At 43.8% G+C, this 18,554-nt stretch overlaps 1 long non-coding RNA gene across 5 annotated transcripts; it reads right to left on the reverse strand.

Annotated features, from left to right (window-relative positions):
- Positions 1 to 1,007: 1,007 nt before the first annotated feature.
- LOC118908803 (uncharacterized) lies at positions 1,008 to 17,034 on the reverse strand. Of its 5 annotated transcripts, none has more exons than XR_008994639.1 (5): positions 15,207 to 17,034; positions 14,243 to 14,338; positions 10,927 to 11,073; positions 1,824 to 1,917; positions 1,008 to 1,442 (listed from the first exon to the last, which is right to left on the reverse strand). It is a non-coding gene; the product is annotated as an uncharacterized LOC118908803 (long non-coding RNA). The 5 variants fall into 5 exon arrangements; XR_008994636.1 differs by having other exon boundaries at positions 1,008 to 1,917; positions 15,207 to 15,332; positions 16,164 to 17,032; XR_008994637.1 differs by having other exon boundaries at positions 1,008 to 1,917; positions 14,630 to 17,032.
- Between the last annotated feature and the right edge of the window lie 1,520 nt (positions 17,035 to 18,554).

Here is an 18,554-nt window from a genome sequence, read left to right on the forward strand (position 1 = left end):
AGAGCCAAATTGCAAATATTTTAGACTTTGTGGGCTGTGTGGTCTTGTCATAACTACTCAGCTCTACTGTTGTATCATGAAAGCAGCCACAGATAATATGTAAACAAATGAATGTAACTTTTCCCAATAAAACTTTATTTATAAAAACAGGCAGTGGGCCAGGTTCAGCCCACAGGCTGTAGTTTGTGGATCCACACCTTAGAACAACAAAAACACACAAAATTAGTCATCCACCAGATCTACTCAATAAGGTATTAAAAAATTGCTTTGCTTTTTTAAAAAAATGTTTTATATAATGCCATGTACATAAGAATTTCCATATTTACTTCTAAAGCTGCTTTGCAACACAGCCAGAGTTGTACTGCAACATTCTCTATATTTACCATGGTTTGTCAATTGAAAGCAATAATTAGGGCCCTCGTATTCATGCATTCATTTCATAAAAACCACATACTGGCCACTACGGTTACCCCGTTGGTGCATTTATCAATGCTTCTTACTTGACTTTTGTTCTCATTGCATACAGTATAATTTTGTTTACCACATTAGGCACAGTAATAAGCTTTTTCTCTACTATGGATGCACAATCAAAATCAAAGAAGAATATTGACTGTACTAACTTTGGCCCAAGGCATCTGTATGGAAACTTTAGAACAGAAATACAATTTCTCTGGTTATTTCCTCCACTCTCCTGAGTTCAACTCTGCACAGTTTACTTGTCATTGTGGGGATACAAATAAGACTTCATTAACATCACCATTCTGATCGTGGTAAACAAGTTTATTTACACTTGAGCACTGCTGAAGAATGAAGTCATAGAGAAAAGTTCATGGTAGGTGGCCCTGCCTTTTCCATTAAGGTGGGCTCTGACAAAATTCTCAGCATCTCAGTTAGACATGCTGCTATTCAGCCACCTGGGGTTAATGAAAATGCGGGGTGCATGCCTGTTAAAAGGGGGTAACACTTGTAAATGAGGCTAGTCACATTTTTACTTAATGATATGTGTCTAGCATTTGTTCCTAACTCCTTGTTCCTTTGCTCTTCTAGTATGTATAAAAAGGATCAGGTCTCCTCAGTGACATTTGATGGATGGCTAGCTATCAGTTAAGTCAGGTTTTTTTCTTATAATTAGATATGAAGTTGTTCTCAATAATGACAAAACCCAAGAGGGTGGGACTCCAGGTGCTTATTTGAGATTATGAGAAGGAAAAACTTTAATCTGCACCCTGGAAAAACAATGTGGAGGTCTGGCCCTTTTCTGTCTTTGAAAACAGGATGCATGTAACGGCAAGCACCATCCAAATGCTCAGCTCCTACTGCAGGACTAGTTGGCGGTCCTCCCACAAGGGACAGAGGTGGGAAATTCCAGCTCCTGGTGCTGTGTATGTTGGGAAAATACCTGGTGGCAGATGCAAATGTGAATACAGATCCATGTGATGACCCTGCGTGCACAGAGAAGAAACCTGAGCAAGGTAGAAGGAGGTTATGTCCCCTCCTGAGCTTCTGGGATCAATGCCGGGTCTTTCCTCTGGAAGGCCAAGCCTGGGGCTGCTCACAAGCTCCTTGAGGTAGCTAGTGATTGGCATCCCATCACTCTAGTGGACCAAGAGGGCCACCTGTCTGTGACAGCTTGGAGCCAGATGCCAGAGTGGTCTTTCCTGGGAGTTAGCTGGGTGTGGACAGGCTCCAGGCAAGGGTGGTAGGGGTGGGAAGAAAACCAAACAGCCGCAGAACCCCAGCCATGCTCTGGGCATTGAGATGGGTGCCTTAGATCATCCGATCACATGGCATGGAGATTACTTGAGATTCTGAAAGTGGCTTACCCAAACCCCAGGCAGGGTGGTTCCCTCTCTGCATCAGTTTCTTGGGAGGCTGGCTTTAGATAGAAAAAGAGCTAGAGACGTGTTCCACTCTCACCTGCAATAAGAAGGGTCAGTAAAAAACCTTCAAAAATGGATCTTGTGCCATCCTCTAGATTAGAAGTAAGTTTTATTTCTGGTAATGGACTGGACCAAAGGTACAGACACAGCTATAGGGCTCCACTCACTTTAGAGATGGGGCCTGAGGCTCAGAGGCTGACGAGCTCAGTCCAAGCTCCAAGCACCAAGGTCCTTTCCACACTCCTCAGAAGCTAAAGGAAGGATGAGATTTTTAGGCCCAGATTTGAACAGTGCCCTGGGGCCAGCATGATCCTGAGAACTATCTTAGTTAGGGTCAATGCTGGCTGCAGTGCCAAGCAAGCTCCCAAATATTAATGTCTTAGCACAATAAAAGCTGTTTCCCCTGGTTAGTTAACCATCTAATATAACTGTTCCTGATAAGCAGACATGTTGCCCCCATGTGGGTCCAGCATCTTACAGGTTCTAGTAACTACTTGTTAAATAAACACATATAAGAAATGTATTCAGGGAGTCACGTACACAGATTCCTCCCACTTATGGATCTGCTGTTCCCTAAAGCCTTGGAATCCTTAAGGAAGAGCACAGAGGAGAGGGCATGGATTCTAACGGGCCACATTTCACATTCCATTGGCTGGAAATTTTTCTAAGCTACAAGGGAGTTTGAAGAATGTCTTCTAGCTGTATGCGCAACAAGAAGGGTGAATGGCTCCAGTGAACAACCTCTGCTACAGGGGCCCAAGGATCCTCGTAGCTCAGTGGTACGTCACCCTCAGGGTCTGGCCCTGGACCAAAGTGGCAGCTGGCAAAGCTGCATTCAAGTTCACTAGCTGAAGAGCTGCTGAACTAAATCCTGGACACAAGTCATCACCCAACTAATTAATCTCTTGCAGCAGTTCGGACTTTTGCATCCATCAGACAGAGAAACAAAGAAAACTAGAGAAATAAGGACATGTGTTAGGTATTCCCTAAGTTTCCTCATCTGTTAAACAGAACTAGTACGACCACCAAATTCATAGGGTTGTGAGAAACTAAGGAGTCAATACACGTAAAATGCTTGAAGGGTGCCTGGCTCAGAATGAATGCTCAATAATAAAGAGCTATGGGAAGAGGAGGGGGAAGTAGGGGGAGAAGGAAAAGAAGAGAAAAGGAGGGTTCCCTGAAGCAGAAGTTTCCTCAAAGTGTGTATTTCTCAGGGGTTTTTGCTTATTTCTCATTGGCCAGAACTTAGTCACATGGTTTCAAGGCAGCAAGGAAGACTGGGAAATGTAGTTTTTATTTCAGGGACTCATAACACCTGGCTTTATTTCTAGGGAAGAAAAGGAGAATGGGTAATGAGGGACAACTCATAGTCTCTGCCGTGTTCACTAGCAGCCTGGACAAGGCTCATTTTTCACAGCAGCTAATTTCCCAGAGGGTGAACAGAATTACCTGGCTTATGAGAACAGAGACCTGAGACAAAGTCCTTAGCTAGGACTGTGGAGTGACAGGCGGTTGGGTGCCCAGTTGGGGGCAGCCCTGTGGTGGCTGATGCTGGGTGCTGTTCCTCCATGGCCTGAGCTCTCCACCTCCATATGCATACCACCTATCAGGGAGTGCACGGGAACCAGGCCACCCCCAGGACTGAGACTAATTTACCTAGGACGGCCCCTCTCTCCATCCATGCCTCAACCATTCCCTCCTGTTCCCTTGATCCTTCAGCCCCTGACACTCCCCCCACCCGCACCACCAGCACACAGTTCCTTACTGCTGCCTGGGACCCTCCCCTCAAGGCCTCACTCAGGCCTGATGCCCAGGTTCCATCCACGGTTACCTCACCCTCTGCACCTGGTGTTACAGGGTGAATTGTGTTCTCAAATTTATATGTTAAGTCCTAACCCCAGTACTCCATCAACGTTACTTTATTTTTTTTAGAAATAGGATCATTTCAGATGTAATTAGCTCTAAGAACTTATAAAAAGTGTCCTTACAAAAAGAGGAAGTTTGAACGCAGGGAGAGCACCATCTGCACACGAAGGCAGAAGCTGGGGTGCTGCACCTGCAAGTTAAGGACACCAAAGATGAGCAGCTATCACCAGCAGCTAGAGGAGGGGCCAGAGACAGTTCTCCCTCATTGTCCCTGGAAGGAACCAACCCTGCCAACAGCTTGACCTTGGACGTCCAGCCTCCAGGACTGGGAGACGATAACTGACATTGTTGAAGCCCCCCAGTCCATGGTACTTTGTTATGGCAGCCCAAGCAAACAAACACCCCTGCGCTGCTTCCAATTACCACCAGGTTTTGAGCCAAGCCTTGCTTCAGCCACCCGGACCAGGCCTCCCCACCTCCACACCACTCACCCCGGATCTGCCCATCTGCTCCCCGCTGCTGCCCCGAGTCGCTCTCCCCATAACCCCTAGTCTCTGCTGCCGACACCCCTGGCAACACATCCAGGTAACACATTCACTTTAAAAATCCTCCTCTCTTGAAGTGGTAGGGCAAGCAAGTACTTTAGGGGAAGCCAGATTCTCTCACCTCCCCTAAGGCTTTAGTTGTGCCACAAAATGAAATAGATTTGAATATCTTCTGGATAAGCTGATTAACATGGACAGTCACACTGAACAAGTAGATCATTTTCTTTGAGTCGGGGTGGGGAATTAACTCAGAACGTCCAGTGTATCTGGGCCTCAGTGCAAAAGTCTCAGTCGTTATTTACAAAGTACTTTTCAGTAACAGAAATAAGAATTTGATGAGAGAAACTTGAGAAACAAGCAAAATGAAAAGATATACAGCTAGTTTGATGATATCCAGAAGTCCCATTACTGGAAAGTTCCCCAGCTGTTTAAGGAGCAACCACCAGGTGCCCCAGCTTTCCCCAGGCAGCCCCAATTTCAAAGATTCACTTCCCAGGACATCCTAAGAATTCTCATACCTCTGTGTTTTGAGTTGGGGTTCAGAGAAGTTGGCCTCCATAGAGCCAGGGCTCATGTAGGGAGCTCCAAGGAGTGCTGGCAGAGATCAGAGAGAAGGGCACAGCCTGATGGGGGTGCCCGGTCTGGAGAGGGCAGGGATCCCAAAGGCCCACCTGGGGAAAGGGCCCACCTCTTCTCCCAAATTGTTAGGCAAGTACCATCTGGTTAAAGTGAACAGCAAAGGAAGACAGCCTTGAAAGGGGAGAGAAGTCCAGTTGGATGACCCTAGAGAGGGCATCCAGAGGACAGCCGTCGGTCCCTAACTGCCCCTCCCCTACCAGCTGAGTGTGTGCAGGCGTGAGTGTCCCAGGGCCCTGGCGTTCTCTTTCAGCATCAGCCCCCAGGGGGAATGGAGGGCAAAGCCTGCACAGGAGGATTGCCCGGGGGCATAGTGGGCACTGGAACTACACGCAGGTCCCAGGCTTTCCTCCTGGCCTGGCACCTGTTATGCAGAATGATGAGGTGCTCTCCCCAGGCCACCGCCTGCGCTGCCCTGTGTGCCCTGCCTGGACTCTCCCTGCCTCCTGAGCTCTGCAGGTCCAGGAATCATGGCATCGCGTGGCCCTTGGTGCCCAGGAGCCACACTGGGTATTCAGGCATCATTCTCATGAGAGCACAAGAGAGAATATGCCCCCCCTTGGCACTGGGCACAGCGGGAAACCAGGAACCCCACCTCATTTCAGAGGAAGGGGATGGCCAGGAGCAAAGGGCAGAGGGGATCCAGTCTGTGTTGCATCGAAGTTTTGTTATATTTTTGTTTTTCATTTTCAGATGAATAATTCAGTGGCTATGCCAAGGTTGAAATATTTTTGTTTTCAGTAAGATGTGAGAAAAGGAAATGAATTTTAATGAAATGTTTTGGTTTACTTTATCAGAGGCTTCCAGTATAGTGGGATTCCCACGCCCTCAACAGATGTCAGCTGTTTCATCCTCTTGCCTGCAAAAGGCAAAAGCAAGCCATGCAGCTACCCTGCTCCGCCCTCTTGCATCCCACCCCCCGGTCCTGGACAGGAGGAGCTCCCTGTGAGCACAGAGCTGCTAGAAATTTGAAGCCAGGTGAATTCCAGAAAACTAAAATTACAAGTGCCGATTATGATGTTTTCCCTGACATAGACCAACAGGTCTCCGTGGGTGAGAACACCTGTCCCATGTCCCTGGGGCCTGTGCATCCCGCTGCATCTGGATTTGGCAGATGGCCTAAGCTCTCTGAGCCAACCACTCCCAGGGAGGACTTAAGCATCATAAGATTCTGAAAACAGGATTTAAGGGGAGGTGGAGAGATGTGGCAAGATCTCTACAGAGACAGCAGAGCCGTCAGGTGGAGGTGATGTCACGGATGTCTGAGAATATGCCAGAGCATGAGCTCATTTATAGCTGTGGGCTCGGGACATATTTCTAGCAGAAGTTTCCGAACTAAGTCAGCCACTAACCGAACACGTGGACTCTCTTAAGTGGGATTGATGATGAGATCCCTCCTAATTCAAGAAAATGCCTTCCTCAAATGAGTTGTCATCTGTAGATAGATCAAAGGAATGATTCCTTGAGCCCTGAGCACTGGCGTTTGGGGGGTGGAGAGATAAAGGGAAGCAGAACCTGTCTGCCAGGGCTTAGGAAAATCAGCTTGTCTAGGCGGTGAGTCTGCGTGACAAACAAGACCAAAGCAGTCTGCAGTCAGGTGCCGCTTGCCTGGATTCTTGGCTGCTTCCATCCCTGGGGTGCTGACTTGTCCAGGGATCCAAGTGGATGTCTCAAAAGAGAAGAACAAGAATAACTGTTGAAAGAATACAGCTATAAAAGAGTTCTGTCATCACAGGGATCTCATAGTAATTCTCTGTTCATGTACTTCACCATTTAAGGTTTTCCAATCACGTTCTAACTATGCATCATTGTTGCCCTTGGTAAGAAAAGGGGAAACATCTTCCTGGTGGTGGATGGGGGCACTGGGATTCACAGTGGCAGCTTCCCAGGAACGTGTTTGCTTCTTTGTTCTGATTGGTACAGAGGGTGGGTCTAGCAAGTAGCAAGCTTGTGAAGTAGGTGACTTGGTGGAAGCCAAACAGGAGACCCCCTTCCTCATTTTCCTTTCCTGGGTCTGACTCTGTGACAGAGGAAATGTCCTATGACTTCCTAGTGCAAGGCTACTATCTTACCTCCCTTTTCCGAAAGTGGCCTGTGGAGGGACAGATGCTGTTGATTATCTTGCTATTTCCTCTCTGCCCAGAACCTCAAGTCTGACAGCCTGCAAACGCTGTCTCTATGCTGGGTAAGTCCTTAAACCACACGGCCCAGGCTGTCTGCAGCTGCTGTGCTCAGTGTAACCAATCCACACTACAGAGTGGCTGAGCAGAGGGAGGGGATGCCAGAGCACAGCAGGATCAATGTCAATGTCCACAGGTTTGTATCCTGGAATATGACAACACGGTGAGGGGAGAGGCATGGGGACCTCATGCAGACCTGGCTCGAGGAAAGATTTGGTCAGGAAAAAAGGATCAACAGAGCAAATGAAGAGCCCCTGTGTGCAGAGAGCTGCAACTAAGGGATGAATGAGTCAATAAAAACCAGTAGAAATTTGACATAAGCCTGAAAAAGATACCTACTCCATTATGCTGCCATTAGACAAGCTGATGCTAATGTTTATATGGGAAAAACAAGCAAGACTGGACAGGACACCTGGGACAAAGTACTGCAATGAGGAGGGAACTAGCTCTCCAGATGGCCGTGCTGCAAAGCCTCAATAATTCAACTAGAATGGAAATGGCCAAATAGCCAGACATGCCAGTGGAAGCTTAGAAAATCCAGAAATAGACCCAGACACACGTAGGAACTGGTAACATATAGTTTCTGATAACAGTGGTGTCTTATTTCAGGGGAGGTAAATGTTAACATTTTAGTAAATGGTGTTAGGACAAATGGATTAAACATCCAAAGAAGGCAGAACTGGATCCATACTTCACATTGTACATGAGGCGAAGCTATCAATGGATCAAAATTTAGATGTGAAAAATGCAATCACAAAAGCATAAGAAGAAAACATGGACAAATTTCTTTGGAACTTTGGAGTAGAAAAGACCTGCCTATGATTTAAAGAACCAGAGCCATTAAAAAAGTATTGAATAAAAATAGAAAGCTTCTAGAGAGGAAAAAATAAGACAAAAGACAAAAAACAAACGGGGGTGGGTGGGGGGTGGAAATCTTCAATTCAGACCTCCCTAGCTCCTAGAAATTGAGAATATGAAAAACCAATAATCTAATAGAAAATGGGCAAAGGATTTGAATAGAGTTCAATAGTAAAATGTTTTATATATATATATATGAACACACATACAAATGACTCTTAAATTAATGAAAGATGTTTGATGAAGAATATGCAAATTAAAACTATACCGAGATACCATGTTTCACATATCAGTTTGGGAAAACCCAAAAATTTGAGAAAATACTCACTCCACTGGTGAGGTTGTTGGCAGACCTAGCTGGTGGAAATGAAAAATGGTTCAACTCTTGCGGGGGCAGTCTGGTATTCAAAAGTCCATGAAAATAACTAATGCACCACCTTTGTTCAGGAACCCCACCTCTGGGAATGTGTCCACAGTTACACATCACATAATCATGCCTGAACAAGATTCATCACTGTAACATCATTTGTAAGGGGTAAAAAACTGGAAATATCTCTGGTGTCTATCAGTAGGAAAGTGATTAAATAAACCATGGAATATCATACAGCTGTTTAAAGAAAAATGAATGGGAGCTCTTTATATTCTAATATGGAAACCTCTCCTTAGTATAGTAAGTGGAGAAAGCATGTTTTAGAACAGTATGTTACCGTTCCTGAAAGAAAGGGAGAAATAAGATTGCACATTCACATTGGCATGTATCTGCATAAGCAACATTGGGCATCTATGTATGAAACTGATACAGGGACCTGGAGTAGACTGGTCAGAGATGCAAGAAGGACCGAGACTCGTGGTCTGGGTGTGACCCCTAAATGAGGGGCATCTAAAACCTTCCTGGGAAGCCAAATGGATATATTACATTTCAGGTTTAAAAAACACGTTTTTACGAATTAAGATACGATATGAAGAAGAACTTCCAACATCAACATTCTCTGGAAGAGTCATTCCAGAAGATGATCATCAAAAAACTTCAACAAAGATCCTGGCGCTATTGCAGTTGTAGCTGCATTCATCCCACTGGTTCCTGGGCTTGCCATTGGAATGAAGAAGGAGATATGTAAGCTGGCCTGTGCATACAGTAAAACAACAAATTTGACTGGATCTATACTGTCGGAACTAAACCAAGAATTAGGAGAAGTGCAAGTTGCAGCGCTCCAAAATCTTGCAACTATAGACTATCTACTGTTAAAAGAACATATGGGATGTGAACAGTTCCCAGGAATGTGTTGTTTTAATTTGTTTGATTATTCTCAAACTATTCAAATTCAGTTAGACAATATCCATCATATCACTGGTAAGTTTTCACAAATGCCTAGGGTGCCTAACTGGTTTTCTTGGTTTCACTGGATATGGCTGGTAATTGTAGGTCTGCTTTGGTTATGTAGCTGTATTCCTATTATGTTAATGTGTGCACGCAATTTAATTAGTAATTTAAAACCTATACACGCTTATGTTACTCTACCAGAAGATATGTCAAAGAAATAATCAATCTTCCCATGTTTTCTTCTGTCTGCTACTTCTATAGCTTTTCTTCTTCCTTCATAATTACAACCCCTAAGTAGAATTCGTGCCTCATATCGAAATTACCAAGTATCATAATTCTTCCAAGTGGTAAAGACACCTCAAGACAAATGCTGGGCATAGAAGCTACAGGGCATAAATATGCAAAGAAATAAAAAGCTAACCTTTTCAAACAATAACGCTTCTCTCTCACTTACCAACTTTACATTTCCCTGTATGGCCCCGGAAGATGACTGGTTAGCCAGAGACGGGTAAGATTCCTCAAGGGAGGAACAACCTAAGACAGGCACAGTCGCAGGGGGGCCATCAGGTGAGAAATTGGGGATCAACAGAGGTGAGGCTTAGAACCTCACCCCCCCTGTTTTGAGAGAAATCTTCTGCATCCATGGATGTTTTGTTGCCCATGTCTAGCTTGGATTAATACTTAGTCTACAGGCACACACCTGATCATCTACATTTGCCCTCTTACAGCACTAAACTATGTTTTCTACCTTTATCTTGCATCTACCTACCACTTCAGCATTTTATTAAAAAAAAATAATAATAATAATAATAAGGGAGAAATGTGGGATTCACATATAAATCAAGTATAAAAATCAAACGAATAATCATAATTGACCTGATTGTTAATAGTTCATGATGCATGATCAAAACTGAAAGTTTCTGTGATGACTGCCCTTGCACTGTTCACCATGTAAGAACTTATTCACTATGTAAGAACTTGTTCACCATGTAAAAACTTGTTCGTTATGCTTCAGAAGATTGGAGACTGTTGAGAATTACACTTGGGGTTGATTAATGATTGTGCATTGAGTCCCCTATACAGAATTTTATTGTTGTTAACAACCATATGATCAATAAATATGAGAGATGTCCTCTCAAAAAAAAAAATAGGGAAACTGAACCAGAAAACTTTTAGAGAGTTTTTTTATTCTAATGGTTATGGGGACACCATGGATAAATAATTCTTCTGAAAAAAATCAGGTGAAAGAAAAGGTCTTAGGTTTAATTGTATTTGTAATGAAGATAATGATGATGACTTACAGCTTCTTGCTTTGATTTTTTTATTTATGAGAAGCAAAAGACTTACCAGGTTTTTCAGGTTTTATCCACAAGGTTTTTGTTTTATATCTCACAGAAATAATCCTTGTGGAAAATACATTGCAGACAAAATATATCTAAAAGAGAAATTGATCTTTTTCTTTAATTGAAATTATATAATATTTCTTGAAAGAAATTGAATTTGTTCACCTAGGTCATAAAAATAATTCACTGACTTGCGATGCAGAAAATAAAAGTTTTCTTTAAAAAAAACAAACAAACACGTTTTTAGTCAATAAGAAGAAATTAAAAGAAAAGAGCTTGTTCTGAATCTCTACCTACCCCAAATCCTCAGTCTGAATTCCATCTTCCAATCTGCCAAATGTCAATGAGGAGCTTGAAGTTACTGTGTCTCAGGAAGATAACTTACAGCTGACTGCCCAGTTTAAGTTCAGCTATTTGCTTAGTGTAAAAGCCCAAACCAGATTTCTACAAAACAAACAGTAAGATTACACCATGACTTTGGGAGTACACATGTATGTCTCTTGTATATTTGACTTCATGCTGTAAATATTTAAAATAAAGCAATCCTTTATGATGTTTCACAAGGGTATGAGGGATGTATTTACTCATTCATTCACTCCATGTTTTCCCAGCATGCACTTGGTGGAAGGTTCTGTGTCAGACCCGAGGGTCCCTTGCCACTGGGAGAAGTAGCCAAGGCCTTCTGGTTGGCTGCATGACTTCCATGGCACACTTGGTCTTGTGCCACTCACCCTCATATTCTGTGCTGTGGCCACACAGGTCCCCTAATTCCTTGCTGCGCGGTCCCTCTGCTATATGCTGTCCATACTATTGTCTGCCAGATAAGCTCTTTCCCTCATTGCTTGACAAACTGACTTCTACTCATCCATCAGGGCTCAGCTCAGTAACTGATCACACAAAGTGGTTGCCAGGGGCTGAGGAGCGACTGCTCATGGCCTCCAGGTTTCTTGGGTTGGGTTGATGAAAATATTCCGAAATTAGAGGTGATGGTTACTAAACTCTGTGAAAATACTAAAACCACTGCACTGGACACCTCAAAGAGTGAATTTTATGATATGTGAATTATATTCAATAACTTTTTTCAAAAAAAGGCCCCTTTCTTCAAGGAAGTCTTCCTGGATACAGTCAGACACCCACTACCTCAGAGGACCCTGTGAAACCTGTTATGGCAGGTATCACAATTATAAAGAGTCACTGTGTCACTGGTGGTTAAGCACAGTGTTGTGCTGAGGGTAAGGTGATGGGAGGCATACATTGCAGAGAATTTAAAAGCAACAAAAAAACAACTAAAAATTGATCTTTTCCTTACTATGCCATGCCTGGCAGTCCCACATAATGTCAGTGATAAAATACATTCCCCCCCTCCAAAAAATTTTTTTGGTCTAAGTTCTAAACAATTACTGTTGAGTTTAAGTGATATAAGTGTAAGCTTCAAATTAACATTCTTATTACTTGTCCTTTAGTAAACACTGTGTTTTACATGGAAGCTAATACAGAGAATTCTCAATTACATCCAGTACCCCACAGATGAACTCAGCTGCAGGGGTTCCTTTGGAGATAAATTTGTCACTGTAACAGTTCAAAGTGGCTCAGCTGGTGTTTCTAGTCCTGTGCTACTACAAATACCTGCCTTTAAACTGCAGATTCAAAGTAAACACTGATAGCACACTAATTACAAAGACAGGGCACTTGAGGTTCTTCAATTGTGTCAATCCATGAAATAACTTGAGTTTTTATTTGTTTTAAAATTTAAAACAGTGATTCAGAATGAGAAGTGTGAAGTGTAATATTTTTGGTGGGTGCAAAATTTCAGTTCATATGTGAAATATTTTACAGAATTTGACACTGAAATTTATTCTTTTCTAATTGTTGTTTGTTTTAAACCGAGGAACAAATCAAGAAAAGAAATTGTACAACAGTGGTAGGTACCATAGGGTAATTGCCTAAATTGTACCTTTTACAAAGATTTTGATTTTCTTAAAGTTTACCTATTAGTTACTGAACAATTATTTACCGAAAACAAGAATATATGAGATTGTAACCAAAGGGTCAAGTTTAATTTTAGACATAAAAACTAATGAATAATCAGATTTGGCTTTTTCCCTTTTTTGCATAATAATATCAATTTAATTTTTATTCTTTTTTACTGGTAAGTTACATACATAAATATCAACATGAGGAAACTTTCAGTGTTTAAATTTCTTTTCTGACCATTTTTGTGATTCGTATCAATTTGTGATTATTGCTGAAAATAATTTATTTAGAAAAAGGAATTACTTTAATACTCCCTCTTTATTAAATAGTAATATTCATGAAGGATGTATTAATGAGTTACATATGTTCTTAAATATATCCTAAATATTTTGAGAGTATGTTGAACATATAATATGGATATATATTTTTGAAGGATATTGACATTCATTTAAAATATTGAGGAAAATATTCTTCAAAGCAAAGTTCTGGTAAATTGCTAAATTATCTTAGCCACTCAGTGAGCTGTCTTTAACCATAAGATAGATAGTGTCATCTCTGTTTATCTCCATGGGAAACTGAGATGTAGAGAATGTGAAAATAATTTGTCTGCAGTCAGAGCCTCAGTAAAAGGAGCTGGGATCTGAACCAGAATCTTCTAACTGGAGAGCCCACTCTCTCAGCCATTACCCTATATTGCTTCCTCACACACATACTATTAAACTAAAGTTGCCCATGACATGCCATCCAACCGTAACTTCACCAGAAATGCTCCCTAGGTGAATATGAATAGCCAGATGGGGATACAGAACCCTGGTGAGTCACCCTCACGCTTTAACCCAACCCCCAAGGATTAGAGCTGACAAGCAGGCAACAGGTCAAATGCCCAAGGACCCACTTCCAGGGTGATTCATTGTGTTCATTTCCTGGACTGGGTGCTTTTTGGATCATAGTGTATCATTCCTGACTCAGGGCCTTTGTAACCATTGTTCTTTTTTGTCTGGCTCCCCCTGGCCTCCAGCTCTTGAAATAAATGTCATGTACTGGTTCAAAAAAGCCCTCCCTGACTATCTTATCTAAAATGACCCCTCCCTGTCACGAACGCTTGCGGGTTTCACTTATTTATAGCATATACCTTTGCTTTTGCTAGCTGTCTCCATTTTTTCTTTCTTTTATCAGATCAGCGACTGGCATATAATAGGTTCCTAGTAGGTATTTATCAAGTTCTTGAAAAAAATGACCATATGAAAAGATTAGTAATGCTGTGCTAAGAAGGATTCTGAGGTCACATCCCAGCTCAGTGGAACAGAGTATGGTGAGAAATTAGCCATGCCTGCCCCACACAGGATGTACCTGTGGGTCCTGAACTGCCATATTATCCAGAAGAGAGGGACAGACTCCTAGCTATTCAGCATCCATCAACACACTATCACAGGCTCCCTCATTGATGACTCCTCAGTGCTCTCTGGAGATAAGAGAACTAGGTCCTTAAGGGTACATAGGAGCTAGTCCTTGAGGAGGTAGACCAGGGTTCTGTATCCCCATTTGCCTATTCATCTTCACCTAGGGAGCACAATAGGGGACTGCTTAGAGTCAACAAACCTGATTTCAGAGTCAAAGGGTAAAGACCAACGATTCTCACCTTCGTTGGTATGAGGGATTTGATAGGTGAGCAAAGCTTACTCAATAGGTTCAAAGTTCATAAGCCAAGATTCTACCAGCTTCCCACAGCCTGAGTCTGAAAGGAAAGAGTTCATTAAAAGGATGCAGGAGGATAAAACCAGCCCCAGTTGTACTGGATTCTCTCCTTCCCCTCCCAAGTCATTAACAAAGAGTGACACTGTAGTCTTTATCAAAAAATCTTGTTCCCTAAGTGGTGATACAGAATAATTATCTCAGCATGCAATCAGCACAGCGATCTTCTTCAAAGCAATTTGTAAAATTTGTGGCAAGGATATGCATTTTTAAAATAGATTAAATTTTCAAGAGCTTGCCTCTTAAACCTGGACAGAATGTATTTACAACTCACCTGGTGAGATGATGCATATCTCCAAGCTGGAATTCTCTTTCATTAGGCCTTGCTTAATTGAATCAAGCAAAGTCATTCTGGGCTTGTCCCAAAAGAAAACCTTTTATCTCAGGGCAAATGTGTCTTAACAAGGCCCTACAGCTAAATAAAGCCAGGGTGAGGTTTCCACTCACCCCAACTCTGCTCCTCCTTTCAAAAGCCTACCACCCCAGTATATTTGTTCTTCCTTTAAGTAGAAAATTGCTTATGGCGTTAACTGCTGCCCGTGAAAGCAACAGTTGTTTTCTCCCTCCTGCTCCCTTTAACTGTTAAGAAACACCTTATCTCCCTTCCATGTTTTTCCTTCCTTCCTTTCTCACAAACAAATTGTACATATGTTGGAGTATGCTTTGCATTGCAAAGGCATGTTCAAGGTGAAGCCAGGAGTTTTCTGATTCAGCTCTGGTTGGTTTCCACCGGATTGGCTCTAGAATTTAGGCTGTGGATAAATCTTGATTGAATTAACCAACGGTCCAAGACCAGGACTGCACATTCCTCCACACATGGGAGTGTTTGTAGGAGTCCATGCAGTGTTTACCATGGGCTGTCACACTCAGCAGCTAGGACACCTGTGTTGTCTGCATGCACATGCTCCTTCACATACAGACTCCGATTCTGGGTGGAGGCAGGACTGGTCCTTGGGCCTCACTCTAGGCTAGAGAAACTGACAGATAGTTGATGTGAAAATCGTATATTTTTAACAGGTGGGGAGCACTGAATCTCTAAAACCAATCCATAAATCTGAAGCCTGGTCCGTTGCCTGCCAGGTTCCCTTTGAACAGTTTCTCCCGGACTCTCTGCAACTAGCCCAGAAGAATCTAAGAATCTTTGTCCAGGAAAGTGACTTGTCTTCCCTGGCACTTTCCGCAGTAGGTTTCCTTGACTCTGCATACACTCGGGTTCCAACAGAACTCAGAGGTGGCCGGAGCATTTACTCCCGTATCCCGTCATCCTAGCTGCTCCGTCCCAGCCCTGAGCGGTTGCCTGTATCAAATGTCCCTCGGGGATGACTAATAGCGGATGCTGATCAGAAGCCTTCAGCCTTACGGTAATCGAGCCCGTGCAAACTTCGCGCAAGTCATCTGACGGCCACGTGGGCGGGGACGGCTGGCCCTCTCCCGCTCGCGTTCCCGTGACTCCGTGTATCACACGGGCCTCCGCGAAGGGCCGGGCTTACGTAAAGGCCGGCGAGCTCCCACCGTGACACGGGGAAGCCGCGTGAACGCCGCCCGGGCGGCTCCTCCCTTAGCTCCGGGCCGACCTGGGGCGACCTGGCTCCCGGCCCGCTCGGCTTCCCTGAGGGGTCTGCGGGGCCCAGAGGCTTCCAGAACCCAAAAGCGGACCCGAGAAGTGCCTCGCGCAGGGAAAGGACCCCGAGGGGTAAACCCAGAAAGGACCTCCTCCATCCGGGAGCAATCCTGCATTTCAGAGACATTCCTCCCCGATCCCGGGGCCGGCAGGGGCGGGGCGGAGGAGGGAGGCCAGAGAGACTTACTCTATTACATAAACTTGTAATTGGCTCCGGCTCCTGCGGCCCGGGCACTGCACGGCGTTTCCAACCAGATTGTGAAGCCCGGCAGCCTTCGATTCCCCCTTCTGCGCCCTCGTCCCGCCGTCCGCTCGCGGCCCAAGCCCCACCCTTCTGCCTTCCCAAATCTGCCAGATTTTCCCTCTTTCCAGTCCTCCCCTGCGTAAGGGATAGCCCCCAGAAATGCACTAATTTAAACTGTATTTGATTATTAAACTAACCCATGCTTAGCCCTGGCTCCAAATCAACATGGAGGAACAGCTCGGTGACTCAAGTGGCAAATGAGTGCTCCTAGACCAGGGGTGCTCAGACTTTTTTGCGTGGGTGTCAGAAAGTCCTGGAGAGCGTTGTGAAACCTCAAGAGTGCTGCACCCCACTCCCGGAGTTCTGTTCAGTGGGTCTGGAGCTCCAGGAATTTTCATTTCTCCAAATTTCCATGTGATGTTTATGTTGCTGAACCACTACTACGTAGGGGCGGGGCTGCAATCTAGACTCCCCCCCCCCCCCCATCAAAGAAGGTTTGCCTAACAAACTGATAGTGTGAACAAGATGTCAGCAAGACCAACCTTCTCTCAAGGACTGTCTGACATTTTAGAGGAACTCATTTACAAAGAATGAACATTGCTGCTCATTATAAAGCCTAAGTTCCATCCCTGTGAAGAAGATGAAACAACTTTTCATGAGCACCTTAAATTAGCAACCAAGATTGGTCCATTCCAGGAATTTGGAAATCAAGCATTTTATAGCAAGAAGTGACTTCAGAGACTGGCCGGCCCCAAACCTCACCTAATAAATAAGAAACAAAGGTCAGCAAGGTTGGTAGATTTGTGTAATGAGCTGAGAAAGCCATCATTCCTGTAAGCAGGTGTAACTATCTGGATAAATTCAAATCTTAGTTTCCAATCTTAATTTTTTTTCAGTTTCCTAATCTGTGAAATGGGACCAAGGTCTATTTTCTGCATTATTGTTTAGATTGCATGTCATGTATGAAAGCCACATAATTAGGACACTGTGCTAATTAGCAGATGTGCTAGGACTCAAATTCAAGACCCCTGACTTCTAATCTAAAATAATGTTTTCACTGCCCTACTGTGTAGGGCATGTTTCTTTAAAAAATATATGTCTGTGGCACTTATACCTCAAGCTTTTCTCTGATTCCAAAGCATTTTCTCCTAATTAGTCCAATTAAGTGAAGTGTGTTGGTAATTAGCACAGTGGCCTTGACCACTATTAATAATAGCAATAATATGACACATATGCAAGCCTAATCTGAATTATGTGGCTTTCATACATTATATGTAATTTCCATAATAAGGCAGCAAAATAGACTTTGGTTCCATTTCACAGACTAGGAAACTGAGAACAAGAGTGTTGGACTTTCTGGTTGCATATGAGCCTGACTGAAGTGACAGTCACAGCCCAGGAACCAAGAGGAATCAAGATGCCACTTGAGAGCTTTGGTGAAATACAAACCTGAATTGGCTCATTCAATCTTTTCTGCTTTTTAAAACTGACATTTTCAATTGTGGAGGACTAGGGGCAAGTGTTAGGTAAATTACCCCTTCTTCTACCTCTGTGGCCCCTCTCTCCCCAGGGCAAATATCCCTAGAACTAAGGGAATCTTTGAAACTTCAGTCTGGAGCTTAATATTGCCCCCTCTGAGCCCCCGAATGGCTGATCTTGGTGCCTAAACGGATTCCCCTGTATTTTCAGCAAACAGGGCTGCTGGTTATACCTTGGCACCTGCTTTTAGCAAGTCCCGTGAGAGACCCCTTGCTGCTCAAAAGTCACAGAAGTGAAAGGATTGGGAGGCAGAGAGCAGAAAAGTAGTCAAATAATCAGGGTGGGTAATTGGAACTACAGAACTCAAGGTGGCATGGAGTGCCATCATGGATATGTGAGTACATGGCATTCACATTCCCACATGAAATGAGATGTGAAATTGCTAATTGCCTCCCTGGGGTTCAAGCCCCTGCTGCTGCGCCTTCCGTGGTGTCATCGGAGTTTGGGCATATTAAAATGTCACAGCGTATGCTCACGTGTGAGGCAGCCACTAATGCTGATGCAAAAATGCTGTGAGGAGACAACTTCTGTCCCACGCGTTTGGGCTGTGCTTTGGTATCCACAAGCGCTTTCAAAGGAGGTGGCTGTTCCTGCCGTCACTGGGACGTCCGAGGCCTCTGAACCGTTGTAGTGATACACAGAGCAAGTTCTGAGCTGTCAGAATTTGCATGTTTTCCACATTGTTCCTTGTGTCCCCCTCTCCAACCTGACTCTGATTCAGCCTTCAGTTATATTTCATGATTGTCCTTTTTTCAGTTCTTCCCGATTCCCCTTTCCCCCATCTTAGATCGACTT

The sequence above is a fragment of the Manis pentadactyla genome, chromosome 18 (assembly GCF_030020395.1).
Source record: "Manis pentadactyla isolate mManPen7 chromosome 18, mManPen7.hap1, whole genome shotgun sequence".
Taxonomy (NCBI): domain Eukaryota; kingdom Metazoa; phylum Chordata; class Mammalia; order Pholidota; family Manidae; genus Manis; species Manis pentadactyla.